This window comes from Anomalospiza imberbis, chromosome 1 (assembly GCF_031753505.1).
Source record: "Anomalospiza imberbis isolate Cuckoo-Finch-1a 21T00152 chromosome 1, ASM3175350v1, whole genome shotgun sequence".
NCBI lineage: Eukaryota > Metazoa > Chordata > Aves > Passeriformes > Viduidae > Anomalospiza > Anomalospiza imberbis.
This window is the reverse complement of record NC_089681.1, coordinates 139,336,512-139,348,857: the sequence shown is the minus strand read 5'-3', so window position 1 is coordinate 139,348,857 and position 12,346 is coordinate 139,336,512.

The following is a 12,346-nucleotide window of genomic DNA, read 5'->3' as shown; positions in this document are numbered from 1 at the left end:
ACACATTATTGCAAAAGCTTCATCTTTTTTGGAAAAAATTAGGTCAAATGCAGCAGGTGTTACTTTTGTTGGTTAATGTGGCTGTGGAAGGCAGGATGCTGGGTGATGTAAGGAACCATAGATGCAAAAGTCCTAATGGAAATGAGTTTATCAGGGTCTTTCTCTAGAGACAAAGTGATTAGTCTGTCAAAATGATTATTCAAAAAAAACAGTCTTTGAGAGGGAAAAAAACAGATAGAATGAGGGTCATAGGGGGATAGTGTGCATTGTTCAAATATTGATAAATAAGCTGCACAGAAGAGGGTAGAGCCTGAGGTACCAGTCACACCAATGGAATTACCTATTTACCGGATAAGGAGACTTACTAAGGTGAAAATCCACTGGAAATGGATGGGGCATAAGAATGCAGAAGGACAGATCCATGTGAAAATCTTAGAAACCCGCTTGACAGGGATGGAGCAGTAAGTGCCATTCCAGATTTACAGGCTGTAGGAATGGAGCTGTAACAATCAGCCAGAACTCTCGTCTCCAATGAAGGTTTAACAGAATGTGTGCATGTGCATGTGTGTGTGTAAAATGACAGATTACATACAAATTGCCCTTCATTTCTTAGGATTATCAAGCTGGGGTTCTGCTCCTATTAGTGCCCTGTTTTCCAACACACAGTTAACTAGAACTACTGCTGTGTAATTTCGTGTTTCACAGAGTGGTACATTTACAGGAAGCCATGACTACATGTCCCTACTAAATTAGCCCCTCGTGTATTACTCACTCTTTTCATACAAGAAAAATGGAGTTTGACTCTTCCCTCATGTCAACACCTGTTTTGACTTGACCTCATCTCACTGCCTCTACATGTGGTCTGCCATTGCAAGTAGAAAACTGATCTGTTGTTTCAATTAACTTTTCTAGATACATATTTTCCTCCAAATATTAATGGTATACAGAACCAAAAAAAATTACAAAGTGATGTTTATATATAGAGTGTCATATTTCAAAAAAATGAATGATTTAACCAATGCTAACATAAGAATAAACTTCCACTATGCAGCAAAGGAAAGCAGAGTATGAGGGAAGTTTCACATCTTTCGCGCATATTTTTATGTACATAGCAATACAGGTGTGCATTGAACTGAAATTTATGTAAATAATAAAACAATTCTTACAACCAGAGAGAAGAGAGAAAAAAATATTCTACGCAATATTTTTCCTCTATCACCATCCCAATCCATTCCCAATAAAGAGACTAAGAAGGAATGGGTAGAGAACTTAATTCAAATATGTTAGGATTAATACTTTTTTTTTAATATGGTTGACTCTTACTATAGAATTACCATAAAACTTGCCAGTTGCATATATATCATTTGTTATAAAATGTTCCCCTTTATAGTGACATCATTAATTTTATTTGGAGGAACTTTGCTGATCTCACCTTTATATAAGACTTTTCCTTGCATAGGAGTCGGTAGAAGGGATGCTGAGTACAGAAGACAGACAGTAATGTTATTTTTTTGTCTGTACAGCACAGTGGAATGACTACCACAGCAAAATGTCAGCAACCTGCAGGAGGTTTCTCTTTCTCCCTCATAGTAAAATGAAAGCAGATCTGCACCTCTAGATTGCATTTTTCCATTGGCATAGACAGTGAGAGTATTACTTAGCAATTATCTTTCTCATTTTAAAGATACAGAATGGTAAGTCTACAAAAAAAATTGATTCCATAGTACAGGGCAGACTGTGACACTGCAGTATTAGGATATTTTTTAAAACTGCTTATATTAATCAATTATGTCAGTGAAGAAGGAAAAACTATGCAAAAAGCTATTGACTAAATCACTTGCAAAGGGTTTATATTGACAACTGATACTCCTCCCAAATGAAGCCCCAAGCTGTGCATCACCCTCTACAGATATTGACAGCATAATTCCAGGGTCCCCCTCTTTTCACAAGGAAACAATGGGTTTCAGTGTTGCTCCTCCTCTAGCATTACTAGGATTTCACTTTATCCCATTTCAGAATAAATGGTGCTGATTAAAAATATCTTGTGCTGTGACTTCAGATTAAAGATGCACCCAGAAAACCCCTACATCTTAAACAGAAAGATAAGTAGGACTAGAAAACTAATACTTCCTCCTGACTGCTCTCTCTTCCTTTCTAAGACAGTGAGTCTGAGAAAAAAAAAAGTTATTTATTTGAATAAATGAATGTAGGAAGGGGACAGTTGGCCTTATATTCTCAGAATATAAGTTGACTAGCTGGGCAAGAAATGTTTCAAAGACCTTGAGTGCAAGTCTTTGTTTATTGAGAATAAGCAATCAATCAGCCTGAGCACACAACAAGACCTTGTTCAAACAATGGATAATGCTGAGTGCCTCAGTCACACAGCTTAGATTGAACAAGTAAGCTTGACATTACCAGCAAAAAAGGCAAAGTCAACAGCATGAAAGTCACAGAATAAGACAGTTCAGGGAGGTCTCAAGCACAGGAATGTTAACATACGTTCAAATGGACAGAGGGCTTTATTGAGATTTTTCTTAAACAAAATGTTTATTATTTAAAGCTATCAAAACTTGCCTTGAAAACTAGATTAAATAAATCCTTCGCATTTGAAATCTCTATGAGTAAAAACCCACTTGTGTTAACTTTCATGAAATTAATAGTATTGAGATTATTTTTTCTTCTTGTACATATTTGTATATGTTTTCTATATTTCATTTACAACAATAGCCCCCATTTACAAACTTCACTTGGAAGCAGCCCAAATGTGAACAGCAGCACAGAAAAGAAACAGTCTACATGATCAAGAAAAAGTAATGAAAAATCTAGTGCAAAACAAGAACAAAATATTCTGTGAAATACACACATCTCTTTCTATTTCTCTGTCCAGCAGCTTCTTAAATATGTCTTTCTGTATTACAAATGAAATTATAAGTACTCTCAAATTTTGCAGCCAGTAGATCATGACAGTCTTTTGATTACCTGGTGATGAATGAAATTGCACTATTTACACAGGAATTTGGGAGAGAGGGAGAAAGGGAAGGGGGTATGTGGTGAGAGGTGAGAGACCAGATACAGAGAATGATTTCATATCCTTGGGTTAATGAACAGTAACAAGATGAGAAAATCTTTGGCAACCTGCAAAGTATACTGGAAAACAGAGCCTGGTTCAAGATAAAATTTATGCTTTACTTGAGCTAACTGAAAATTCTATCACATGCAGTCTCCGTCCTCCCACATTTTCTGTGACAGTAGTGAAAACCTTCAGATTAGCCAAGCTATTTAAGACCATAAGATCATGTCAGCTGTGGTATAAAATATAAATTTGTAACCCAGGCTGTTATTGTGAACCATTTCTGCACTGCATCCCAGCAGCCCATTCCTCAAACCTTTAGCTGCTCATGTAAGATGATTTTCCTTGAGCCCTTGCAGAACTTTTTTGTTCAAAATTCCTATGTGTCTGCTGAAAATCATGCATTTAACTTATTTATGTATAAAAAGAAAAGACTCACCCAGGAATATCAAATGGAAATTTTCTTAGACAATCTAGTACATCTTTTGGTTTTGATAAACTGAGCATTCCTGCAGCTACACAAAGAGAGGGCGTTACATCTCCATTAATTAGTATCCATCTTATCTCATTTATTCCCACGTGCACAAGACAAATGCTGGAAATGGAAGTCTGAGGTATATTTCATAGTGGACAGAACCAGGATGCACTTCCTTCTCCTGTGCTGCACTGGGACAAGGGCTCTCCAAGCCTTCAGCCTCTGTTGTGGCAATGAAACATTCATTTTGCACAGGTAGAAAGAAACTAAATTACACACTGATAGTTGTATTCAACTGCTCCTTCTGCCAAAAGGGAAGGAAGACACTGTGCTGAATTTTAAATGAAGTGAATTTGATAGATTTTCAGAGTATGAACTCCCTGATGCCCAGTTCACTCCAGGGGCTGCAGAAAGGCAAGAGTTTTTTCGTTCCTTGAGATTTCAGTGGATGCACAGCAAAAGCAATAAAAACTGAATTTATGCTGGACTAATTTTCTTCCATTTAGAAAATAAATATATACAAAAAGGAATTTATTGTTTATGACAAAGTCTAGAAAATATATTGTTAAATGTACACTGACTTCTAGTTATTTTGAAGCATTCTCTCAATTGAAAGTCAGAAATATACAAATGGAAAAAGTTCTTACTCTTTCAAGCACAATGATGCACATCTTTTTTTAATGCAATTGTTAAATTCCAAGATGATGGTGATGATTGTGATGATGATAATGATTAATATTATAAGTAAATAGGAAATTTTCTGTGGGATACTGTTATTCTGAAAACTTTGGCTAAAGCATTTTCAATTGCACCCCTCATTTCTTCTAGCTGGTTATAGGGCTTCCCAAAAGGATTAGCATGACACACTGGCAAATGGGTGGCATCCAACAGGGTAGATGAAAATTTGCCTACACTCAAAGGGTAGTAGGCAACAGTTCAAAGTCTAAGGACTAATAAGTGGTGGTGTAACCAAGGGGCCAATATGGAGGATGACATTATTTAATGTCTTCATCACTGAGCAGGAAAGAAAAAATTAAAAAGGCTGATGTCTGATGCCAAACTCTGTGGAAAAAATTCTGTGCTGAGGAGCTGCATTGCCATTCATAGGGACTTCAACAAGCCAGATGGCTGGATAAAGAGGAAACACATTAGCTTCCGCAAAGAGAAATGCCAACTGCTGCCCCAAGGACAGAAATGTCCCTTGTGGCAGTACCAATAGGGGACAGACTGTCTGGCTTGTAGCTCTGCAAGACGGGCCTGGGCAGGGGTGCAGAATACAGTGCTGCTTTCACAGAGGGCATAGCCAGAAAGGCAAGGGGACTGCTGCTCCTACTCAGCTCTTGTGAGCTGCATCTGGGTCCAGCTTGGGGCTCACCAATATATGACATATACTTTCAAACTGGAAAGAGTCCAGAGAAAGGTCATTTAGCTGGGGGCTGAAGCAGATTAAATCCAAGGAGAAGCTGATATGACATGTTTGCTCAGCCTGGAGAAGAGGAGAGTTTAGGAGAATTTAATTGCAGCCTCCTGCTATAGGAAAAGGACTTTGCATGAGGGTGGAGCCAAACTCTTCTCTGGGGTGCTCAGCAAGAGGTAACAGTCACAACAAGTTGCAGCAAGACAAGATCGAATTGGACATAATAGGATAAAAATGTAGACTGAGAGTGATTAAGCACTGAAAGACATTGTTCAGGGACATGGTGGAGTCTTGTCTTGGGAGATTTTGGAAACAAGACTGGACAAGGTTCTGGTTAACCTGGTTTAAATCTGAAGTTATTTTAACTTTAGTTTGGACAGTGTAACCTCTGGACAGTGTAAACTATCTCTCTGACCCCAACTTATCTTATGGGTACCACTACCTCCAAAGGTTGGAGATGCTGTGTAGTCCTTCTGTCATACCAAATGAAAGCACAAGAGAGAGCTGCCTTCTGGAGACCGAGTGCAGCAGCAGCAGAATGCAGCAACACTTCCAGAAGATCAGCTAGGCCAGAGCCCTTCCATACATCCACTCTGTTGCAATATCTGAACAGCATCAAACATTATTGGAATCTCTGCAGAGCAGAGAAGACTCTGTTATGCACAGAGGGGAACACAGCCAGCACAGCAGTTTGCTCAGGAGACCTGCATTCTTTTATCCTGACCTGTTGTCACAAACTTCGTTCAATAAACTCACTGGATCTCCCTAGGAAGCCCCAATAGGACAGTTTTCACATTTACTCAGAGACCAGTCCAGTGAGATCCAAGATTTTGGACAGTTTCATAAGATAAATATTTATTAATTTGAGTTACTATAATAGCAAAAGTGTTTACTGTCTGTGAGAATTGCTTCCTTTTGGTCTCCTCCCTGCAATTTTCTACAGCTGGAAGCTGTTCTTTCCTTCACATTGCCTGACTGCCCTTTGAACTCTCCCTCACCTCTCTCCATCCTTCCTGTGCAACTGGCATTAGAATAATTTCTGTTGGTTTTTCACTCTGCTACTGCTTCACCTACTCTCTTCTTAGCACAGCCAGCCTGGGAGAACACCCACTTGCCATTTTTATGGGTTTCACATGTGTCTCATGCCCATAATTCCTGCTACCACCTTCTGCATAATTTTCCTTTGTTTGGATGGTGTGTCAGACCAGGTGCTTGAGTGCTCATGGGAATGGGTGTGGTGAGTAAAATTTATAGCTTATGATAACGGAAACTTCTTAGCAGCACTGAATATCCAGGGTTAGGTAAGTGCAAACTGCAGGAATTCACAGGACCAGGCAAGAATCCACGAGGGAGTAAAAGTAATGAGATATATTTGTATTTCCAAGCCATCCTTCCTTTGAGCCTGACCCTTGGCAGCCCCTGCTCTGGTGCACAGCAGCACCAAACAGCCATGGTGCACACTGTCCTGCAGCAGAATGAACAAAGCTTCTGCAGGCTGTAGCAGGGGACTCACAGGCACAGGAGGGCTTCCTCACTTCCCCATATTTTGTGCTCCCCTAACACACAATCAAACATTACTGGCTTTTACAATTATGTTTTCTTTAAAGAAAAAGAAATAAACTATGGCTGATTGCTCAACACCAAATTTGTGGAATTGTCTTTTTATTAGCGAAAAGTTAATAAATTCCTTGTGAGAGTCCAGATTAATGCAGTCTGATGTTTTAGAGCGACACAACTGTGACTGCTATTGAGTGTTGGGGTAGGCATGAGCTGCAGATGAAGCTTTCTGAATGATGGAGACATTCAGAAATTTTCTCTTACGAATTTCCTGCTCCATGAGTGAGGTCATACTGCAATCACACACACACACACACAGAGGATGAAGACCTAAGCCTCATCTTAGGAAATCTGGCTAAACAAATGAAAGATGGAAAGATGGAGCAGAGAGGTATATCAAAAACAGATTTTTTTGCTTGGCCTTTTTTTTAACTTTTTAATTAATGCATTTATTTAGGACACTTCATCCTACTTGTTTCTGGGTAGCTGGACATTTTCAACACCCATAACTTTACTCATTTTTGTCTACCATTCTACCATATTTGTAGGTAGCTACCAAAGCTCAGGTATTTCTTCTTGCAACCCAAGTTTTCCAGTAAAGACAGTAACATATATAAATGCAATAATTTAAACTGCTTTATAAAGCCCATGAATGTAACTGCTTCTACTTTGCATCTATCAGTCTGTCTGTTGTTATATTTAGAGCAACCTTTGAACAATAAACCTCTAAAAACATGCGTCTTGCAGGTTTTGAAATAAATACAATAGTATGTTAATAAACTCCAGGAAAAAAGTCCTGCTCCTAGCTCCTACACATGTTCACAGTTGTATTTTTAGGTTATATATAATAGACACCAATCTTTGTTTGGAAGCCAACACACACTTCCCCAGTGAACTGCAGGATGCACATAAATAATCAGGGCTGGAGAGAGGTCATCACGAGGCTAGAACTGGGGTTAGCAACAGCACTGAGCAAACCAAGTGTTCAGAAAGCAAATCAAGCTAAGTGCAACATAACCGACTGTGCTGAAAGCCGAACAGACTTAATCATAGGGATGAGGCAACCTTGAACCTTAATGCTCAACAAATTTTATTAAGAATCGACAAGCTGTGAGAGAAGTTACGCAGTTAGGCTGTAGCTCAAGGGAATAAGTGTGCAAAAATAAGACAAGGGGAATTTAATAAGGCCCAAGGACCACCAGCTGAGCTCATGAGAATCAATCAGTAGGAGTTCAGTCCCAAGGTCTCTTTGTTACTGCAGTAAGGAACATATTAATGGTATATATTGACTTGCAATAAGGGATTCCTGGAAATGTTTCCCTTTTAACTTTTGCTACATAAAATTTAGTTAACAGCAAACTGTATCTGTTTCCCTTCAGAAAAATAAAATAGATTTCATCAAGATTTACTTGCCCCAAAGGTCAATTTCTGTAACTGAAAATTGAGTTCTTTCATTTCAATGTACTTGGGCACTGTCTCGTGGTTGTGTCATGATCTCATTTGCTTTGTTGGGCCAGAATCCCTGGACGAATTTACCTGCAGTCATACCTAGGGACTCCCATGCTGCAAGCAAGAACCTCTGCCTGAAAGGGGGAATTGTCTCATGGAAGGCACAGGTATTTTCATAAAGAATAATCCCCTCACAGCAGCCCACAAATTGTGCCCAGAATGTATGGCATGCTAAGACACACTGCTCAGCAGGAGGAAAGGTGGGAGAGGAGAAAGGAGGATTTTCAGAGGTGTTATACACTTTGCAAGTGAATTGCTGAATTCTTTAAACACAGCTTCACAACACTAATTAGAAAGCTAAGCCTTGTGATTTCCTGATAGATTTCTAAATATCTTAGAAAAACCCTTAGGGAGAAATGTAAGAGGCAGAAATTCCACAAATGGACTGTAACTTAACAGAATCAGTTTTGAATATCACTCCAACCTGTCCACAAAGTCTGCTTTCTGCATGAAATTTTTTCTGTATGTCCTATATGAAGGAACCATATTTGCTTGGTTTTTTGCTTTTATTTTCACTCAAAAGTTTCCTGTAAACTAGATAATACATTTTGCCCTGAATTCTAAAGGCATTTTAAATTAATACTGCATACTTAATCTTGTCTTAACATGCCTTTTGGTTGGTTTGTTTGGTTTTATTTTTTCCCTTTGGTCTGGGAGCTACATTTGATGGGATGCAGCAATTGTACAACCCTACTGATTAACTGATGTTACAGGAATGTTATGAAACTTAGGTAATTGAAGTTTGTAAAAAGCTTTACAGAATTTTAAATGAACACTGCTTCAGTTTATGTAAGAACTAGTTATTAGGAGTAGAAAATGGAAAGACACCTGATGAAACAACATATAGCAAAAATACAAAACAGAGGATCTATGCAAATCATAACTAAATAAACACCCATTTATAGCTCCTTTAAGAGAATAGAGTGATTGAATAACACGTGCTGGAGCCTGATCTCATTTACCTGAACTGTGCTTACAGGAGCTGAGTTCCTCCTGATTTACACTAACACAAACAAGACCAGAATCAAGCCAGGCAAGAGCCTTAGGGGTACCCTTGGAATGAGAAGAAAACGAAAGAGCTCCACACTAGAGAAACCTACCAGCCCAGGGGATTCCTAGTTTGAACTACTTGTTATATGACAATTGCCAGCCCTCTGGCAAAACTGCCACTTGGTACATATGGAACTTTCCAATCATGAAGAAGAACATTTTTCTTCCACAGAGGAAAAATTCAGTTTTTGGGAAGGGACAATGTCTAGTCAAGGTCAGAAAAAAATATTTGGAAAAACAATTCCCCCTTCCTCATCAATTGGACTCATTTCCACTATACCTGAAGGAAATCTGTTTATTTTACTGACAAAAACTATTTTTCTTAGTCACTTGCAAGCTGGATGTTCTTTTGAGACAAATCTGAAGCACAGTGTGAACATTCTTTTACCTCCCCAGCAACAATACTGGTGAAGCTTCACTTGCAGCCCAAACAGCAATTGCAAGAATTGTGATGGAATTACAGCACAGCTAGACATGAAGAACATGATTGCACTTAAAGGACCACTTGCAGCTGTTGAATAAAAATTCAACCTGCACATGTCTGATGGAAGGGTTACTCAGAAAGAGCCATCTATGCTGGCAGAATACTTTCTAGGGTAACTTCAGTGTATATTCAGTGTCATACAAGACACTAGCTATTGAGGAACTGTGAGAAACAGCAAGTCCAAAAGGAAATATTTGGACTTACAGCCCACACCGGTCCAGCTGGTTCGTGAACTGTTGTTTGACACAGATCTCATCTTATCATTTAATCTGCAATTTTCAAGTCAGTATTCACTTAGGTCTTATCACCTGTAGCAACTACCTGCTTCTTATTACAATGTTGTATGGAAGAAAGTGTCCCCATACATCTATCCTTGCCTAAATAATCCAGAACTCCATTTTCAGCCTCAGACTACATTTCATACTACAAATATATCTGCAATGGTTTGACCAAACAGTGCCAATCTTGAAAATCTTGAAATCTTGGAAAAGCCAAGTATTAAAGACAGATCTGCAAACACCTATTCAAATATCCATATTTAGGGGCCATTATTCTTCTTCAAAGAGTGACAAATATAACTGATACTACTACAGATGCCTGACAACAGTTTTATATGACAATCTAATACTGCCCTCTGCAATGTATTTGTTCCTTTGATAGCTGTATGTGGCAGACAAAACTTTAGGACAACAGGTAGAAAAAAATTTACTAATTCTGCCTATTGCACCTACAACTGATTTGAGTTCTTCTTCCAAAACCATTTGGGGAGGAATTACAAGAAAGTACCAGGAGCAGGGACCAAATGACCAGACTAAAACCAAAGTAGAATTCCCTTGTCTATTATGGTATTTTTAACACATTGCTCATACTAAAGTTTTCCAGGATAACACAATGCCGTTTACTTTATTAAAAATAGTCTTTAGAGACTATAATTTGGGTGTTTTGTGGCTACCACAGTAGATGAGAATTAAATTCTATGTCATGTATTTTTTCTTTTAAGACTCTGATCAGCAAACACTTAAGATCACTAGCTGCAAACTGTCATTTGAAGGCTTCTTTTCCTTTAACATACAACACTAATCTTTGGAGTATTTTGCTCCACCAGTCCTTTCTTGGTTTTAAGAATAGATTTTAACCCTCCCCATCATGCTTATAATGAGATTGAAATATGTGAGGTCTGTTCCTTCTCACCACAGAAGGTGAGCCATTGCCCAAACACCCCTCCTGCTTGCTCAGTGCATTTCTGCTCATCGTCTCTGTATTCTTCTGTGTGCATGGCACCCCCTTCTCCTGCCTGGAGTGATTAAGAGATGACTACTTTCTTCTTGGATTTTACTTTCTCTGGTTCCTCAGCAGTCAAATCCTTTCTTCATAGACCTGGACATCTGCTGCCAGTCAGCTCATCAAGAAAACTTACCTTCACTTATATGCCACATTACTTTAGCCTTTCAATTGATTTTCCTGATCTTTATTTGCTTGGCCCATACTGTTGTATTTGAACTAAGGTGGCAGCAAAAAAGGGGACTGATTCATATCTTGCTCCCTTCTAATTTGCCAGTGTCTTCATACTTTCCACCTTTTGCTTTTTATTTGGGGAGTTCTCTTTTCATTAAGACAGTTATTATCAGCCAATTTCAAAGTATTTTCTTACATATCTGACTTACAATTCGTAATAATCCTTCCTTGTATCTGAGGTGTTATATAGTGTGACTCTGATTACACTTGCACAGCTGTAAATGTATTTTCTTAAATGGAGTTTTTCCTGACATGAACAGGAAGCCCTATAATATCTTAGCACAGCTATTCACTTTATCTAAAATAGGGGTTTATTATTATTTTGTAAAAAGAAGATGCTTTCATTCTGACCTAGATAAGAATCTCTTTCTCTTCCCTTCTTAAGACAACTATGAAAATGAGATTGTAAATCTCCTATGGAGAAGAGACTTGGACAAATCAATAATTTATGTTAGGATTTTGAGAGACTTTCACCTTGAGGAACTGCCAGCCCTATCGTAATTCTGTAGACCTTGTTTGAAAATGTTTTCCATTACTAATCGGGAGAACCTTTTTTTCCTTATTATTTATACAAGGCTCCTTTGATTTTCAGCGTGTGACACTTCAGAATGAAAATGGTGTCTGCATTAATTAAAAAATGAAGAAGAGAACTCTTACTTTCCTTCCCCCTCACTTAAAATCCAAGTAAAATGCTGGCAGGCAACACTCAGCATGTAATGCTCTACTTCCAACCATGAACTTCTTTAACAGATTTCTGTCATTTTAGCTGCTTCTGGCTAAAATCACTGGTTATAATAGTGACTTGGAAAGAAAAATGAGCAGACATTTAAGAGCAAAACGGGGGGTAGGTACACATGGCAACTAAATTAGCCTTCTACAAATGCCAGGCAGAGAGCACGTCAGTCATATCATTCCTAAACAAGGCCCTGACAGTGCCAGGTTTAGGCTGAGGCCTTTGGAGGGGAAAAAACATATGAGTTTATGTGCCTTTCTTTTGACCTCCGCAGCTTACCAAAGAGCAGACTGCCACATCAACAGCTCACTTCCCCAGATCACCCAGGGTTTGAAGAAATCTTCATCATGACTTGCAGCATCATGTTCTAGCCACGGGCTTGCTTTGGCCACACAATCTCCTGGAGACTGGATGATTAAAGGTCACCCATTCTTACCCATCACACCACAGATCTAAAGCCCTCAGTGAAAGTGAGGTGGCCAAGGTCTGCCCACACAAAGTGCACGTACAAGAGCTGCTGGAATGGCATAACCAAC